The sequence below is a fragment of the Microcebus murinus genome, chromosome 29 (genome assembly GCF_040939455.1).
Source record: "Microcebus murinus isolate Inina chromosome 29, M.murinus_Inina_mat1.0, whole genome shotgun sequence".
Lineage (NCBI taxonomy): Eukaryota > Metazoa > Chordata > Mammalia > Primates > Cheirogaleidae > Microcebus > Microcebus murinus.
This window is the reverse complement of record NC_134132.1, coordinates 13,825,847-13,842,891: the sequence shown is the minus strand read 5'-3', so window position 1 is coordinate 13,842,891 and position 17,045 is coordinate 13,825,847.

Here is a 17,045-nt window from a genome sequence, read left to right as displayed (position 1 = left end):
CTCGTGCCTGTAATTTTAGCACACTGGGAGGCCGAGGCAGGAGGATCACTTGAGCTCCGGAGTTCGAGGCCAGCCTGAGCAAGAGCGAGACCCTGTCTCTACTAAAAATAGAAAGAAATTAATTGACCAACTAATATATATATAGAAAAAATTAGCCGGGCGTGGTGGCGCATGCCTGTAGTCCCAGCTACTCGGGAGACTGAGGCAGGAGGATCGCTTGAGCCCAGGAGTTGGAGGTTGCTGTGAGCGAGGCTGACGCCACGGCACTTTAGCCCAGGCGACAGAGTGAGACTCTGTCTCAAAAAAAAAAAAAATACTAATAATATCAGGCCACATGCTGGGATTGGATGAGCAGCCGGGTGTGAAGCTATACATACCCTCAGGGCACAAGGTGAATAGTCGAGGTGGGCAGCTGGGTGCAAAGAACGGTCCCAGGGCAGGTTTCCCTGTAGTCAACAGACTTTCCAAGACATGTCACCTCCGTCTTGGTGACTTGCGTGATCTCAACACGTGTGTTGTCATTCGGGCACTCTGTCGATGTCTGAACACACAGGACGAGGGTTGTTGGTTTCTTGTGATTACAGATGCTACAGTGTGGTCACGCAGGCTGCCTCTGGCCCGAAGCTGCCCTCACTCTTTGATTCGGACCTAAATTCCTTTCCGGGAGGACAGAGGAGGTTGTGACGGGCAGGGCGGGGATCTGCGATTGAGACTCTAAGTTAGGGGCCCTAATAAGGATCATGGCCGGGTGCGGTGGCTCACGCCAGTAATCCCAGCACTCTGGGAGGCCAAGGTGGGCAGATTGCTCGAGGTCAGGAGTTCAAAACCAGCCTGAACAAGAGCAAGACCCCATCTCTACTATAAATAGAAAGAAATTAATTGGCCAACTAATATATATATAGAAAAAATGAGCCGGGCATGGTGGCGCATGCCTGTAGTCCCAGCTACTCGGGAGGCTGAGGCAGGAGGATCGCTTGAGCCCAGGAGTTGGAGGTTGCTGTGATCGAGGCTGACGCCACGGCACTCACTCACTCTAGCCTGGGCAACAAAGCGAGACTCTGTCTCAAAAAAAAAAAAAAAATGGATCGTAGCAAAAACTGTGTGCTTGCTTTTTTTTTTTTTTAACTCTTGTTCCTAGAGGATTGAGGCTATATTTCATTTTTTATTTTTCCAATAATGGTTAAGGTCATGGGATAGAGAGTCATAAGACATTTTCCTTTTCTTTTCTTTTTGGAGACACAGTCTCACTGTGTTTCCCAGTCCAGAGTGCCGTGGCGTCAGCCTCGCTCACAGCAACCTCCAACTCCTGGGCTCAAGCGATCCTCCTGCCTCAGCCTCCTGAGTAGCTGGGACTACAGGCATGCGCCTCCATGCCCGGCTCATTTTTTAAAATATATATTTTTAGTTGGCCAATTAATCTCTTTCTATTTATAGTAGAGACAGGGTCTCGCTCTTGCTCAGGCTGGCTTTGAACTCCTGAGCTTGAGCGATCCTCCCTCCTCGGCCTCCCAGAGTGTTAGGATTACAGGCGTGAGCCACCACGTCCAAACTAGAACTCTTATTATTATTATTATTTTACTTTTTTTTCTTTATTTTTTATTTTTTATTTTTTTTTTGAGACAGAGTCTCACTTTGTTGCCTAGGCTAGAGTGAGTGCCATGGCGTCAGCCTAGTTCACAGCAACCTCAGACTCCTGGCTCAAGCAATCCTTCTGCCTCAGCCTCCCAAGTAGCTGGGACTACAGGCATGCGCCACCATGCCCGGCTAATTTTTTCTATATATATTAGTTGGCCAATTAATTTCTTTCTATTTATAGTAGAGACGGGGTCTCGCTCTTGCTCAGGCTGGTTTCGAACTCCTGACCTCGAGCAATCCGCCCGCCTCGGCCTCCCAGAGAGCTAGGATTACAGGCGTGAGCTACCGCGCCCGGCCGTTTTTCTTTATTTTTACCAGCATCTTATGGGGGTACAAATGTTAAGGTTACATATATTGCCCTTGCTCCCCTCCTCCCTCGAGTCTGAGCCTCAAGCGTGCCCATCCCCCAGACAGTGCACGTCTCACTCGTCGTGTCTGTCTACACCCGTCCCCTCCTCCCCTCCCACCTGCCCGACGCCCGACAGATGTCACTCCTGTGTGTCCACTTAGGTGCTGATCCGCCAACACCAGTTTGCTGGTGAGCGCACGTGGTGCTTGTGTTTCCATTCTCGGGACGCTTCCCTTAGTAGGATGGGCTCCAGCTCCAGCCAGGAACACACAAGAGGTGCTGGGTCACCGTGTTTCTCAGAGCTGAGTAGTGCTCCGTGGTGTGCACAGACCACGTTTTATTAATCCACTCGTGCATGGACGGGCACCTGGGTTGTTTGCACAGCTTTGCGATTGCGAATCGTGCCGCTATAGACATCCGACTGCAGAGGACTAGAACTCTTAATCTCCTGCCCAATACTCTTCCATGACACCTTCCATCATGCGAGAGATCAGGGGCGTGCAAAGGCGGGGGTGGGGGAGGGGACTGCAGGAGGGCCTATTTCTTTAATTGTGTGCAGATGAACGTGGCGATTTCCAGCCTGTCCCTGCGGAGTTGAACCAAAATGCCTCTTGCTGCAGAGGCTGCGTGTTCGGCTGTCAGCACGTGGAAAAGAAACCTAGCTGCACCTTACATATGTTTTAGTTAAATGGTAAGATTGATGTGTACCTATGTCAAGGTGATCATTGAAATGCCTTCCTTGTGTGCAGTGGAATCTTCTCCTTTTCGCGATGCTCGGGGCGGGTCGTTCGGCTGCGTGTGTTGTGGGCGAAACTTCCACGTGCTTCTGCGGAGCATCTGCCCTCCCCACCTGGGCCGCGTGCAGCCCGGTTGTTCTGCCGGCTACATTTGCAGTCACGACAAACGCGTTGTTTCTCAGGACTGGATGGCAGTTCTCTCTCCTGCTATGTATGCAAAAGGGGACATAGATTTTTTCCATGGCAAGTGGGCACTGAACTCTGTTCTAAGGCTGACATTTGGTGGGATCGCAGTTTAAAGAAATGAATACGTTGGATATGTTGCTTCTATTCCACTCCCTCACCCATAAAAATTTCTTTTTTTTTCTTTTTTTTTTTTGAGACAGAGTCTCATTCTGTTGCCCGAGCTAGAGTGCCGTGGTGTTAGCCTCGCTCACAGCAACCTCCGACTCCTGGGCTCAAGCGATCCTCCTGCCTCAGCCTCCTCCCGAGTAGCTGGGACTACAGGCATGCGCCACCATGCCCGGCTAACGTTTTCTATATATATTAGTTGGCCAATTAATTTCTTTCTATTTATAGTAGAGATGAGATCTCACTCTTGCTCAGGCTGGTCTCGAACTCCTGACCGTGAGTGATCCTCCCGCCTCAGCCTCCCAGAGTGCTAGGATTACAGGTGTGAGCCACCGCGCCCGGCCAAAATCAGTGTTTTTAGGTTCCCTCAGTAGAATCTCAATCACAAAGCTTCCTGGGAAGAGAGTCTGCATATTTCTAACCTCTTGCTTTGCAGCTTTCTTCCCCCAATAAGGCCTGCTTTTATTAAAAATTTAAACATTTATTATGCAATATTTAATATATGAAAAAGAATCCTGGCCACGCACGCTGGCTCACGCCTGTCATCCCAGCACTCTGGGAGGCCGAGGCAGGAGGATCCTTCGAGGTCAGGAGTTCGAGACCAGCCTGAGGAAGAGCGAGACCCTGTCTCTACTAAAAATAGAAAGAACTTAATAGGCCAACTAAAAATACATAGAAAAAATTGGCCGGGCATGGTGGTGAGTGCCTGTAGTCCCTGCTACTCGGGAGGAGGCTGAGGCAGGAGGATCGCTTGAGCCCAGGAGTTTGAGGTTGCTGTGAGCGAGGCTGACGCCACGGCACTCTACCTCGGGCAACAGAATCAGACTCTGTCTCAAAAAGAAAAAAAATATATATATATATATATATTTGTGTGTGTGTGTATATATATGTATATATATATATATATAAGAATCCTATAACGCATGTATAAGATCAGAAGCCTATTAATAAATCGAACACCATGGAGCCACTGATCAACTCAGGACTCAGAGCAGTACCAGTGCTCTTGTACTGACCTGTGGTTCCTCAGTTTCCCTTCACTTCCTTCCTGCCAGGGGCCACAATGGTGCCTTATTTTCTTACATTTTCATGAATTGATCATAGTGATTTATTTATCATTTATTCTTTTTTTTTTTTTTTTTTTTGAGACAGAGTCTCACTTTGTTGCCCAGGCTAGAGTGAGTGCCGTGGCGTCAGCCTCGCTCACAGCAACCTCCAACTCCTGGCCTCAAGCGATCCTTCTGCCTCAGCCTCCTGTATTCATTATTTTTATTTATAAAAATTATACATTAAAAATAGTGATTTAGTCCAGGCACGGTGGCTCACGTCTGTCATCCTAGCACTCTGGGAGGCTGAGGTGGTCAGATCACTTGAGGTCAGGGGTTCTAGACCAGCCTGAGCAAGAGCGAGACCCCGTCTCTACTATAAATAGAAATTAACTGGAAACTAAAAATATATATAGAAAAAATTAGCCGGGCATGGTGGTGCATGCCTGTAGTCCCAGCTACTTGGGAGGCTGAGGCAGGAGGATCCCTTGAGCCCAGGAGTTGGAGGTTGCTGTGAGCGAGGCTGACGCCACGGCATTCACTCTAGCCTGGGCAACAGAGTGAGACTCTGTCTCAAAAAAAAAAAAAATGAGTTATAATTATTATATGCACAGTGATTTACGAAAATCTTAATGGGGAAAGATGGAATGTGAGTTCAGATGGGTATTAAAAATAATCCTTGATCTTATATCAAGGAAGTCTATGATTTTTTCAAGTCTATAAAATTCACAATAGCCCTGTGAGCTACTAGAGCTCATGGTTTGTTTTTTTTTTGTTTTTGAGACAGAGTCTCACTCTGTTGCCCGGGTTAGGGTGCCGTGGCGTCACCCTCGCTCACAGCAACCTCAAACTCCTGGGCTCAAGCGATCCTCCTGCCTCAGCCTCCTCCCAAGTAGCTGGGACTACAGGCATGTGCCACCATGCCCAGCTAATATTTTCTATAATATTTTGAGTTGGCCAATTAATTCCTTTCTATTTTTAGTAGAGACAGGATCTTGCTTTGCTCAGGCTGGTTTTGAACTCCTGACCTTGAGTGATCTTCCCGCCTTGGCCTCCCAAAGTGCTAGGATGACAGGTGTGAGCCACCGCGCCCGGCCTCAATCCTTATTTCTAATCTGCCAGAGCTATCACTGCAGCTGGCAGCAACAGAGAACAGTACCCTGTTTCCCTGAAAATAAGACAGGGTCTTCTATTTATTTTTCCTCAAGAAGACACCCTAGGGCTTATCTTCAGGGGATGTGTTAATTTTTTTTTAAGTGCAGTACAACCATCTGCATTGATTCCAATAGAGTGAAGTCGTCTCCTTCTGGAACATCATCCTCACTCTCCAGACCCCGAATCCCATCCTGAATGTCTTGCGACTCTGTTTCCTTTAGAGCCACCGGCCCCGATCTCTCCTGTCGAGCACTAGAGCTCTCACGGGGCGGATGAGAAGGGCTGCTCGTGCTCTTTCCCGCTCCGCGACGACACGCATGGGTTGTGCAGATGCTGCGCAGCCACGCCCGTCACTAGGGCTGATTTTCATAGCCACGCCCACCACTAGGGCTGATTTTCATAGCCACGCCTACCACTATGGCTGATTTTCATAGCCACGCCCACCACTAGGGCTGATTTTCATAGCCACGCCCACCACTAGGGCTGATTTTCATAGCCACGCCCACCACTAGGGCTGATTTTCATAGCCACGCCCACCACTATGGCTGATGTTCTTAGGCACGCCCATCACTAGGGCTGATTTCATAGCCACGCCCATCACTAGGGCTGATTTTCATACCCACGCCCATCACTAGGGCTGATTTGCATAGCCACGCCCATCACTAGGGCTGATTTTCACAGTCACACCCACGACTAGGGCTGATTTTCATAGCCACGCCTATCACCAGGACTGATTTGCATAGCCATGCCCATCACTAGGGCTGATTTTCATAGCCACGCCCACCACTAGGGCTGATTTTGGAGGTAGGCCTTCTATTGTGCACATGCTTAGACATCCTGCTGGGGCTTGTTTTATGGGTGGGTCTTATTTGGGAGGAAACATGGTAACTGGGGGCCAGGGATTTGCACCCTAAGGCACCACCAGGCCTGAGCCAGGTTGGTGTGCCCTTTTGCCTTCCCTGACCTCAGTGAGTGAGTCTGGTCCCACACCAAGGTCCCCTCTGAGGACGGGTTCTGGGATCTATATGGGAAATCTTAGGAGGCCCGTCAGATTCTAACGATGGGCTGCATCCTCCACGCTAGACTTTGCGAATAGAGTTGGTCCTCTGCGTGTCATTTATCTTATTTCTCTCCTGGTTCAGAAGCCGGGCAAAGGTGAGGGGTGTTACTCATGGGACCCCCACAGAGATTCCGCACGAGCAAGGAGACTAGGGGGCAGGCCCCAGCACCTGGGAGAAGTTAACGTTAATGTTGAACTGTTTTCAGTCTGTAAGTCCCTCTTACAGAGAGTTTTTAAGATCTGTGTTCTGGGTGTCTAATAGGTACAGAGTTTCATTTCAGGAAGATTAAAAAAAAAACTTTCTGGAGATGGCTGGTGGTGATGGTTTTACAACAACAAGAATCTACTTACTGCCCCTGCACTGTCCACTTAAAAAAGGTAATAATGTTAATAGTCCCATATATTTTTTTTATCTTCTCTTTTTCCTTAGCACAGGTATGAAATTAGTCTCACATCTTCAGCATGTCAAATTGAAGCTGTGTTAGCTTTTTGTAATTATGGATGTCTGAGATATAATTGTATACGTGTATATAGATATGTATACCCTTGTCTTTTAAAGCAATTAAAAACTGGGACAAAAATTTCATTTACTTGCAGAAATGGTTAAAATGCTAAATTTAATAGTATGGATATTTTTTTTTTCTTTTTTTCTTTTTTTTTTTTTTGAGACAGAGTCTCACTTTGTTGCCCAGGCTAGAGTGAGTGCTGTGGCGTCAGCCTAGCTCACAGCAACCTCAAACTCCTGGGCTCAAGCAATCCTCCTGCCTCAGCCTCCCGAGTAGCTAGGACTACAGGCATGTGCCACCATGCCCGGCTAATTTTTTCTATATATATTTTTAGTTGGCCAATTAATTTCTTTCTATTTATAGTAGAGACGGGGTCTCGCTCTTGCTCAGGCTAGTTTTGAACTCCTGACCTTGAGCAATCCACCCGCCTCGGCCTCCCAGAGAGCTAGGATTACAGGCGTGAGCCACCGCGCCCGGCCAATAGTATGGATATTTTACCACAATAAAAAAAAAAAAAAGAGAAAGATCTTTCAGATGGATTTTCTTAATTAATCCACGTGAGCTAGGCTGTTACAGATGGAAACAGAGACCGGATTTCTAGGCTGAAGGTTCTTTCCACACTGTTATAAGCAGGAAAAGACGGTTTTGAGAGAGGAGAGAGGAGGGGGAAGGGAGGAGAGAGGAGAGAGAGAGAATTGGGAGGGGAGAAAGGGAGAACTTTCTAGAGGAAATAGCAATTAACAATAGCATATTAGAGAGAGACAGAGTGAGTATTGGGAGGGAAGAAAGGGAGAACTTTCTAGAGGAAAATAGCAATTAAAAATAGTATATTAGAGAGAGACAGAGAGTATTGGGAGGGAAGAAAGGGAGAACTTTCTAGAGGAAAATAGCAATTACAAATAGTATATTAGAGAGAGACAGAGTGAGTATTGGGAGGGAAGAAAGGGAGAACTTTCTAGAGGAAAATAGCAATTAAAAATAGCATATTAGAGAGAGACAGAGTGAGTATTGGGAGGGAAGAAAGGAGAACTTTCTAGAGGAAAATAGCAATTAAAAATAGCATATTAGAGAGAGACAGAGAGAGTATTGGAAAGGGAGAAAGGGAGAACTTTCTGGAGGAAAATAGCAATTAAAAACAGCATATTCTCTCCATAAAGACATGACGAACGAGGCGATAGAGGGCCTGACTTTAGCACACATGCTCATTTGTGAGGAAAAACCACCTTCTAGGCAAAGACAAGTTGCAGCCAGGCTGAACAGCTGACAACAGAGTGGGAGGCGCAGTAGGCTGTGACAGGAAACTGGCGACAGGCCTGGAGGAGCCTCCTCCGGCCAGTTTGTGGACGCTGAACGTGCTCGAGGGACAGAGATGTGTGAACTTGTGATCTTGAATTGTCAGCGGGGGAAAACAACTCAGAAAAAAAAACACAACATAACGTTGCATTTGCACGTGAAGACAGGAGCTCATCAGATCGATTTGATGGGCGCGTCATAGGGGCTCGGTGGTCTCAGGTGTCGCAGGGCATTTGGACAGGACTGAGTTTCCCGAGCCTGCTGCAGGTGGCTGGTGTTGAGTTATTCGGAAAGAAATGACCACCGTCTCCTTTTCGTTTTGTCCAAAACTTTTGGTGATCAGTGGATGCACTGACATGCAAGAGGCTCTGCAAGGCGCGTGGCAACGACCGGGCTGCACGTGGACTCGGACGGGAGGGAAAGATTGTGCAGCCATTCCACTAGTAGAATCCAGGTGAGCGCACCTGGCAGCGTGTTTTGCAGTCACCTGGAGCAGGTGGCCGGGATGACTGTGACAGAAGGCTTTTGGCGCCACCTCGTGGTCAGCGGCATGAATGCAGCGACTCCAACTCACCTCCGACTTGCCAGACAGATTTGCATTCTCAAAAAGGTTTATTTTTAGACATGAGGATCTTGTGTGACTACCAAAAAAAAAAAAGGTTATTAGTTTAAGTAACAATTTCTTATTAAAAGAAAGAGATAAGAAAAAAATAGAAGAAAAAAGTAAAAAAAAAAACCCCAAAATGTATTAGTTTACAATCATAGATGTAAAATAAAATAGATAAAAAATAAAATAAAAATAAAGAAGAAATAAAAAATAAAATAAATAAAAGAAAAAAATAAAATAAAAAATAAAGAAGAAATAAAAAGTAGATGAAATATATTTTTTAAATATTTAAGAAAATTAAAAAAATAAAACGTTATGAGTGCTTTTGGGTTGTTGGGACTTGAAATTGTCTTCCCATACGACCAATGTTCTGGGCCGGGCGCGGTGGCTCACGCCTGTAATCCTAGCTCTCTGGGAGGCCGAGGCGGGAGGATCGCTTGAGGTCAGGAGTTCGAGACCAGCCTGAGCAAGAGCAAGACCCCGTCTCTACTAAAATAGAAAGAAAAAGGATCGCTCAAGGTTAGGAGTTCAAAGCGAGCAAGAGCGAGATCCCCCAATTAAAGAAATTAATTGGCCAACTATATATATATATATATAGAAAAAATTAGCTAGGTGTGGTGGCTCATGCCTGTAGTCTCAGCTACTCGGGAGGCTGAGGTAGGAGGATCGCTTGAGCCCAGGAGTTGGAGGTTGCTGTGAGCTAGGTTTACGCCACGGCACTCTGACCCGGGCAACAGAGTGAGGCTGTGTCTCAAAACAAACAAACAAAATATTTATTAGTTTACAATCATAGATGGGTCCAAAAAAATAAAAATAAAAAAAGAAGAAAAAAAATTAAAAAGTAGATAAAATATATATTTTTAAATATTTAAAAAATTTTTAAAAAATTAAAAAATAAAAAGTTTATTAGCACTTTTGGGTGGTTGGGACTTGAAGTTGTCTTCCCATAGAACCAAAGTCCTAAAGGGAGGTCACGTTATCCTACTATGGCAAAGACCTGGTATGTTGATCAAATCTCTTTCAGCTTTGGTGACTGAAACCTATTTTATTTATTTATTTATTTATTCATTTATTTATTTTCTTTCTGGAAACCTATTTTAAACCAGCTTCAGCCAGAACTGAGGGGGTTGCTGCAGGAACCAAGGCTAGATCCAAAACTCGGTGTCGCCAGGCCCTGCCCCGCGCCTCTGTTTCTCATTTCTGTTTCCTTTTATTCCCTCTTGCTGTAAGGAAGACTGTTGCCGGGAGCCCAGATTTCTAATAATTTTCCGTATGACGACTCAGCTACACACAGAAAACTCTCAAGGAAAGAGTCTGGCCTGATTGGGTCTCTATGCCAAGCTTTTGTGTCAGGCAGGTGATTGGAAGGGTTTCTGGATGATGGGTTTTCCTTTTAGGTTCAGGTATAGTGTCTGCTCTAGTCCGAGAATCTTTTTTTTTTTTTTTTTTTGAGACAGAGTCTCACTGTGTTGCCCAGGCTAGAGTGAGTGCCATGGCGTCAGCCTCGCTCACAGCAACCTCAAACTCCTGGGCTCAAGCGATCCTCCTGCCTCAGCCTCCTCCCGAGTAGCTGGGACTACAGGCATGCGCCACCATGCCCGGCTAATTTTTTCTATATATATTAGTTGGCCAATTAATTCCTTTCTATTTATACTAGACACGGGGTCTCGCTCTTGTTCAGGCTGGTCTTGAACTCCTGACCTTGAGCGATCCTCCTGCCTCGGCCTCCCAGAGTGCTAGGATTACAGGCGTGAGCCACTGCGCCTGGCCTAATTCATTATTTTGAATAAACGTTTATTCGAGCCGCTAATACTTCTCAGGTGTCATTAGGTGCTAGGAATAGAGTCAATTTTTTTTATTTATTTATTTTTGAGACAGAGTCTCACTCTGTCGCTGGGGCTAGAGTGCCGTGGCATCAGCCTCGCTCACAGCAACCTGCAACTCCTGGGCTCAAGCGATCCTCCTGCCTCAGCCTCCTCCCGAGTAGCTGGGACTACAGGCATGCGCCGCCACGCCCGGCTAATTTTCTCTATATATTTTTAGTTGTCCAGATAATTTGTTTCTATCTTTAGTAGAGATGTAGTCTTGTTCTTGCTCAGGCTGGTCTCGAACTCCTGACCTCAAGCGATCCTCCCGCCTCGGCCTCCCAGAGTGCTGGGATTACAGGCGTGAGCCACCGCGCCCGGCCTACAAGGCTATCCTTGAATCCCTCCTGACTGTGTGGGTTCTACAGCCCCATCTCCTCTGTCATTAAACTTATGGCGTTGTGCGGGCTTATTCTTTCTCCTGGCCTATGAGCTGTGTGTGGGCAGGGACAGGGTCTATGGTGATTACTGTGTGTCCCCAAGTGTAGTCGATCAGTAAATACTTGTTGAATGAATGTTCTGATCAGGAATAAATAAATGATCACACTGGCCGGGCGCGGTGGCTCACACCTATAATCCGAAGCGGGCGGATTGCTCGAGGTCAGGAGTTCGAGACCAGCCTGAGCAAGAGCGAGACCCCCGTCTCTACTATAAATAGAAAGAAATTAATTGGCCAACTAAATATGTATAGAAAAAATGAGCCGGGCGTGGTGGCGCATGCCTGTAGTCCCAGCTACTCGGGAGGAGGCCGAGGCAGGAGGATCGCTTGAGCCCCGGAGTCTGAGGTTGCTGTGAGCGAGGCTGACACCACGGCACTCACTCTAGCCCAAGTGACACAGTGAGACTCCTTCTGAAAAAAGAAAGAAAGAAAGAAAGAAGCCAGACAACTAACAGAATATATAGAAAAAATTAGCCGGGCGTGGTGGCGCATGCCTGTGTCCCAGCTACTCGGGAGGAGGCTGAGGCAGGAGGATCGCTTGAGGTCAGGAGTTCGAGACTAGCCTGAGCAAGAGCGAGACCCTGTCTCTACTATAAATAGAAATTAATTGGCCAACTAATATATATAGAAAAAACTAGCCGGGCGTGGTGGCGCATGCCTGTAGTCCCAGCTACTCGGGAGGAGGCTGAGGCAGGAGGATCGCTTGAGCCCAGGAGTTGGAGGTTGCTGTGAGCGAGGCTGATGTCACAGCACTCACTCTAGCCCGGGCGACAGAGTTGAGGCTCTGTCTCCAAAAAAAAAAAATCATGAGCAAGGCGTAGCTTCCATGAAGGCAGAATAGAGCAGGAGACTCATGGCATCTCCAGGATGTCTAATGGGATCTGAAGGTGGAGTCGCCTGTCCAGGTTCCGGGCCGAAGTGAGTTCAGCAAGGATGGATTTCGGGGCTGGGGACAAGGCGGTGTCATGTGACAATACTGCCAGTAGGTGGCGCCGTTTCACGTAGCATTAAAGGCTTTTTGGGTTCGGACTCTCTAAAATAAGAGATCACAGCATTATTCTCAAAATGCATTCGTTATTAGCTGAGCTCCCGAAGGGTGGGTGGGGTTTTTAGCATCCGACAAGCAATGAGGGAGAAAAACACCAGAATCAGCCAATTCCCTCCAGAAGCAGAAAGTCCCAGGGAGGGATGCTCCTTGCGATTCCTACACCTGCAACCAGATATCACGGGGGAAAAAGAAATACACACAATCAGCGGCTAATTCCGAGTTGATTTTATTCCCCGGTGTGGCCTGGATAATTGCAGTTTGGAAAGACTTTTCTGGATGGGTGCATAGGCTGGGAAAAAAAAAAAAACAAACTTGGATAGAATGGACAGTGGAGAGATTTTTGCTGCAGAGTCAAGAGTTGCTTGAATAAATAGCTTTAAAATGAACTGGGAAGGGCCTGGGTTCAGCTTTGTGCGTGGCCACAGATGAAATACAATTACGCCTGCAAAACTCCTGTATTTAAAAACAGCTCGCAAAGTGATTCTCAATAGCCCGGTATTTATAACTTGACAAACGGCTGAGCCGTCTTAATATTTCAGTTGAGTCTAATAAACACTCGCAGGGGGCTGCTGCGGCCCAGGCAGTCCGCCAAGCCCGGATCCACAAATTAGCAAGACACAGCCCTCTCCTCTGGGTTAGCCTTCTTCTTGTTTTTTTTTTTTTTTTTTTTTTTTTTTTGAGACAGAGTCTCACTCTGTCGCCCGGGCCGTGGGGTCAGCCTCGCTCACAGCAACCTCCAACTCCTGGCCTCAAGCGATCCTCCTGCCTCGGCCTCCTCCCAAGTAGCTGGGACTACAGGCATGCGCCACCATGCCCGGCTCATTTTTCATATATAGTTTTTTAGTTGGCCAATTAATTTCTTTCTATTTTTAGTAGAGACAGGGGTCTCGCTCTTGCTCAGGCTGGCCTCGAACTCCTGGGCTCAAGCGATCCTCCTGCCTCAGCCTCCTCCCGAGTAGCTGGGACTACAGGCATGCACCACCATGCCTGTCATACCTGGCTCATTTTTTCTATATATTTTCTTTTAGTTGGCCAATTAATTTCTTTCTATTTTTAGTAGAGACAGGGGTCTCGCTCTTGCTCAGGCTGGCCTCGAACTCCTGACCTCGAGCGATCCTCCCGCCTCGGCCTCCCCGAGTGCTAGGATGACAGGCGTGAGCCACCTCGCCCGGCCCCCCTTGTGCTCTTACAAGTGGTGCACCCCGAGGCTGGCACCCTAAAAGCCACCGAGCCAACAACGCATGACCTTGGGGCATGGCACAGCCTCGTCCCCGATCGCCGTGTGACCCGGCCTGTTGGCTGCAGCGACAGGAGGAACAGCGCCCAATACGGGGGCACGAGTGCTTCTGCTGCTTCTGAGAATGTTCCGGCCCCGGTTCTCTGTGATCAATTCACTGCTTTATGGGCCCAAGGTCCTCCAGAGAATTTAATAAATTCGTGTAATGTTGCTAAGCGCTGCATCGCGCATGCGGAGCGCTGATTTAGGTGACAAATGTGGGAGATTCGTGCAGCAGGACAAGTCCCCAGGGATCAGACATGTGTGCAAGCCAGAGAGATAGGGTTGCTCTAGAGATCGGCGTGAGCATGCGACACAGGGCCTCTCTGCATGGCCCGAGCTAATCCAGCTGCTGCACGGCACCACCTGCCAGGCGTGTGGGGGTTTTTGTTTTTTTTTTTTTTTTGCATTTGCAGTGGGGCTGCGTGTTTGGTTCTCTAACAGCTCGCTCTGGTCTGGGAAATGTAACTCAGATGGAGCTCACAGACTTAGAGAAGGAATTGGTTGACCAGGTGCGGTGGCCCACGCCTGGCATCCCAGCACTCTGGGAGGCCGAGGCGGGAGGATCGCTCTCGAGGTCAGGAGTTGGAGGCCAGCCTGAGCAAGAGCGAGACCCCGTCTCTGCTAAAAATAGAAAGAAATGAATTGGCCAACTAAAAAATATATATAGAAAAAATTAGCCGGGCGTGGTGGCGAATGCCTGTAGTCCCAGCTACTCGGGAGGCTGAGGCAGGAGGATCGCTTGAGCCCAGGAGTCTGAGGTTGCTGTGAGCTAGGCTGATGCCACGGCACTCACTCTAGCCTGGGCAACAAAGCGAGACTCTGTTTCAAAAAAAAAAGGAAATGACCACGGAATTATGGACATTGGCCCTGTAGATGTCAGAGGTTTCTTTTCTTTCTTTCTTTTTTCTTTTTTTTTATATTTTTAGTAGAGACGGGGTCTCGCTCTTGCTCAGGCTGGTTTCGAACTCCTGACCTTGAGCGATGGTTTAAAACAAGTTCCACTTAAAGTCATATTGAAATTTTTCCGTGTATCTCTCTCTCCCATTCTAATATCCTTCCAGGTGTAAACACATTTACTAAAAAAAAATTAATATTAAGCCATTGTTTTATCATTCAAAATAATCTTCTGTCTTTGCTAATGTACGTATAAGCGTTCTGCAGAGTTATAATTAATGGCTTTGTCTTAGCAATACCAGTTTGTATTCCATTTTTCCTCTCTAACATTATTTCATACGAACAATCATAATGTTATTTTCCATTCATCAAGATGAGCCACAGAGCTGTTGCTTCAAATAGATTTTTAGTCTTGAATTTCTGAAACGTATCTTTTGTTTTATTTTTTAATTTCAAAATATTACGGGGGGTACAGATGTTTTTGGTTACAGGGATCTCTTTTGTAATGCTTGAGTCATGGTTATAAGTGTGCCCATCACCCATATAGTGTTTATGGTACCCATGTGGTAGTTTTTTACCCCTCCCCTCCCCCTCCCTCCCCCAATGGTTGATTTCCATTGAGTTTTACTTCTTTGCACATGTGTGCCCATTGGTTAGTTCCAATTTAATAGTGAGTACATGGGGTGCTTGTTTTTCCATTCTTTAGATACCTCACTTAGGACAAGGGTCTTCAATTCCATCCATATAGTTGCAAAAGGCATTATGTCATCCTTCTTCATGGCTGAGTAGTACTCCACGGTCCACTGCATTTTTGTTAAATCTATTCACAGATTGATGGGCACTTGGGTTGATTGCACGTCTTTGCAATTGTGAATTGTGCTGCCATAAACATTCGAGTGCAGGTGTCTTTTTGATGAAATGACTTGTTTTCTTTTGGGTAGACACCCATGCCTAAATTAAGAAGCTTCTGCACAGCCAAAGAAATAATCCACAGAGCAAATAGACAACCCACAAAAAGGGAAAAAAAATTTTGCAAGCTGTATATCCGATTAAGGGGTAATAACTAGAATCTATTTTAAAAAAATACTCAAGCAAATCAGCAAGAAAAAAATCAAACAACCCCATCAAAAAGTGGGCAAAAGACATGAGCAGAAGCTTTTCAGAAGAAGATAGACTAATGGCCAATAAGCATATGAAAAAATGCTCTACGTCACTAATCATTAAGGAAATAACAGGCCGGGCGCGGTGGCTCACGCCTGTAATCCTAGCACTCTGGGAGGCCGAGGCGGGAGGATCGCTCAAGGTCAGGAGTTTGAAACCAGCCTGAGCAAGAGCGAGTCCCCGTCTCCACTAAAAGTAGAAAGAAATTAACTGACCAACTAAAAATATATAGGAAAAGAAAAATGAGCCGGCCATGGTGGCGCATGCCTGTAGTCCCAGCTACTCAGGAGGAGGCTGAGGCAGGAGGATCGCTTGAGCCCAGGAGTCAGAGGTTGCTGTGAGCGAGGCTGACGCCACGGCACTCACTCTATCCTGGGCAATAAAGTGAGACTCTGTCTCCAAAAAATATAAAAGAAAAAATAAAAAAATAAAAAAGAAGGAAATAACAAATTAAAACCACAATGAGATATCACCTTACCCCTCTTAGAATGAAACTTCTCTTTAAACTAAAGTGAACAGGTGCTGTGTTGTTTCAGAAACTAGTATTGTCCAGAACTATTGCACGTTTCAGTGTTGCTTTTAGCTTGCATTTTTTTTTTTTGAGACAGAGTCTCACTCTGTTGCCCAGGCTAGAGTGAGTGCCGTGGCGTCAGCCTCGCTCACAGCAACCTCCAACTCCTGGGCTCGAGCGATCCTCCTGCCTCAGCCTCCCGAGTAGCTGGGACTACAGGCATGCGCCACCATGCCCGGCTAATTTTTTATATATATATATCAGTTGGCCAATTAATTTCTTTCTATTTATAGTAGAGACGGGGTCTCGCTCTTGCTCAGGCTGGTTTTGAACTCCTGACCTCGAGCGATCCTCCCGCCTCGGCCTCCCAGAGTGCTGGGATGACAGGCGTGAGCCACCGCGCCCGGCCCTAGCTTGCATTTTGATTTTCAGTTCACATGAAAATTTAGGATGCTTGTTTGTCCCCGTTTTTAGTCTGAGACCTCTGGTTTTGCATTAAAAAGTTCAAGAACCCTTATGTTCTTGTAGCTATGTTGTTAGTCTCTATTAATTGGGATAATCCAAAAGAGAGTTGCAAACCCTTTTACTGTGATGCTATGACCTGTGGTGCATAGGTTGGGAAATTATTTCACAATATCTTTTTTTTTTTTTGTGAGACAAAGTCTCACTCTGCTGCCCAGGCTAGAGTGAGTGCCGTGGCGTCAGCCTCGCTCACAGCAACCTCAGACTCCTGGGCTCAAGCGATCCTCCTGCCTCAGCCTCCGGAGTAGCTGGGACTACAGGCATGCGCCACCATGCCCGGCTAATTTATTCTATATATATATTAGTTGGCCAATTAATTTCTTTCTATTTAGAGTAGAGATGGGGTCTCACTCTTGCTCAGGCTGGTTTTGAACTCCTGACCTCGAGTGATCCTCCCGCCTCAGCCTCCCAGAGTGCTAGGATGACAGGCGTGAGCCACCTCGCCCGGCCCACAAGATCTTTTAATTTTTAAAGGCTTTTTAGTGAATTCTGACCTGGATAATAACACAATGCATTGATATCATAAACACGATGCTTAATTATGAAGCTCTCTACCCCTCAGGAGTGAACAGCAGACGATGAGAAAT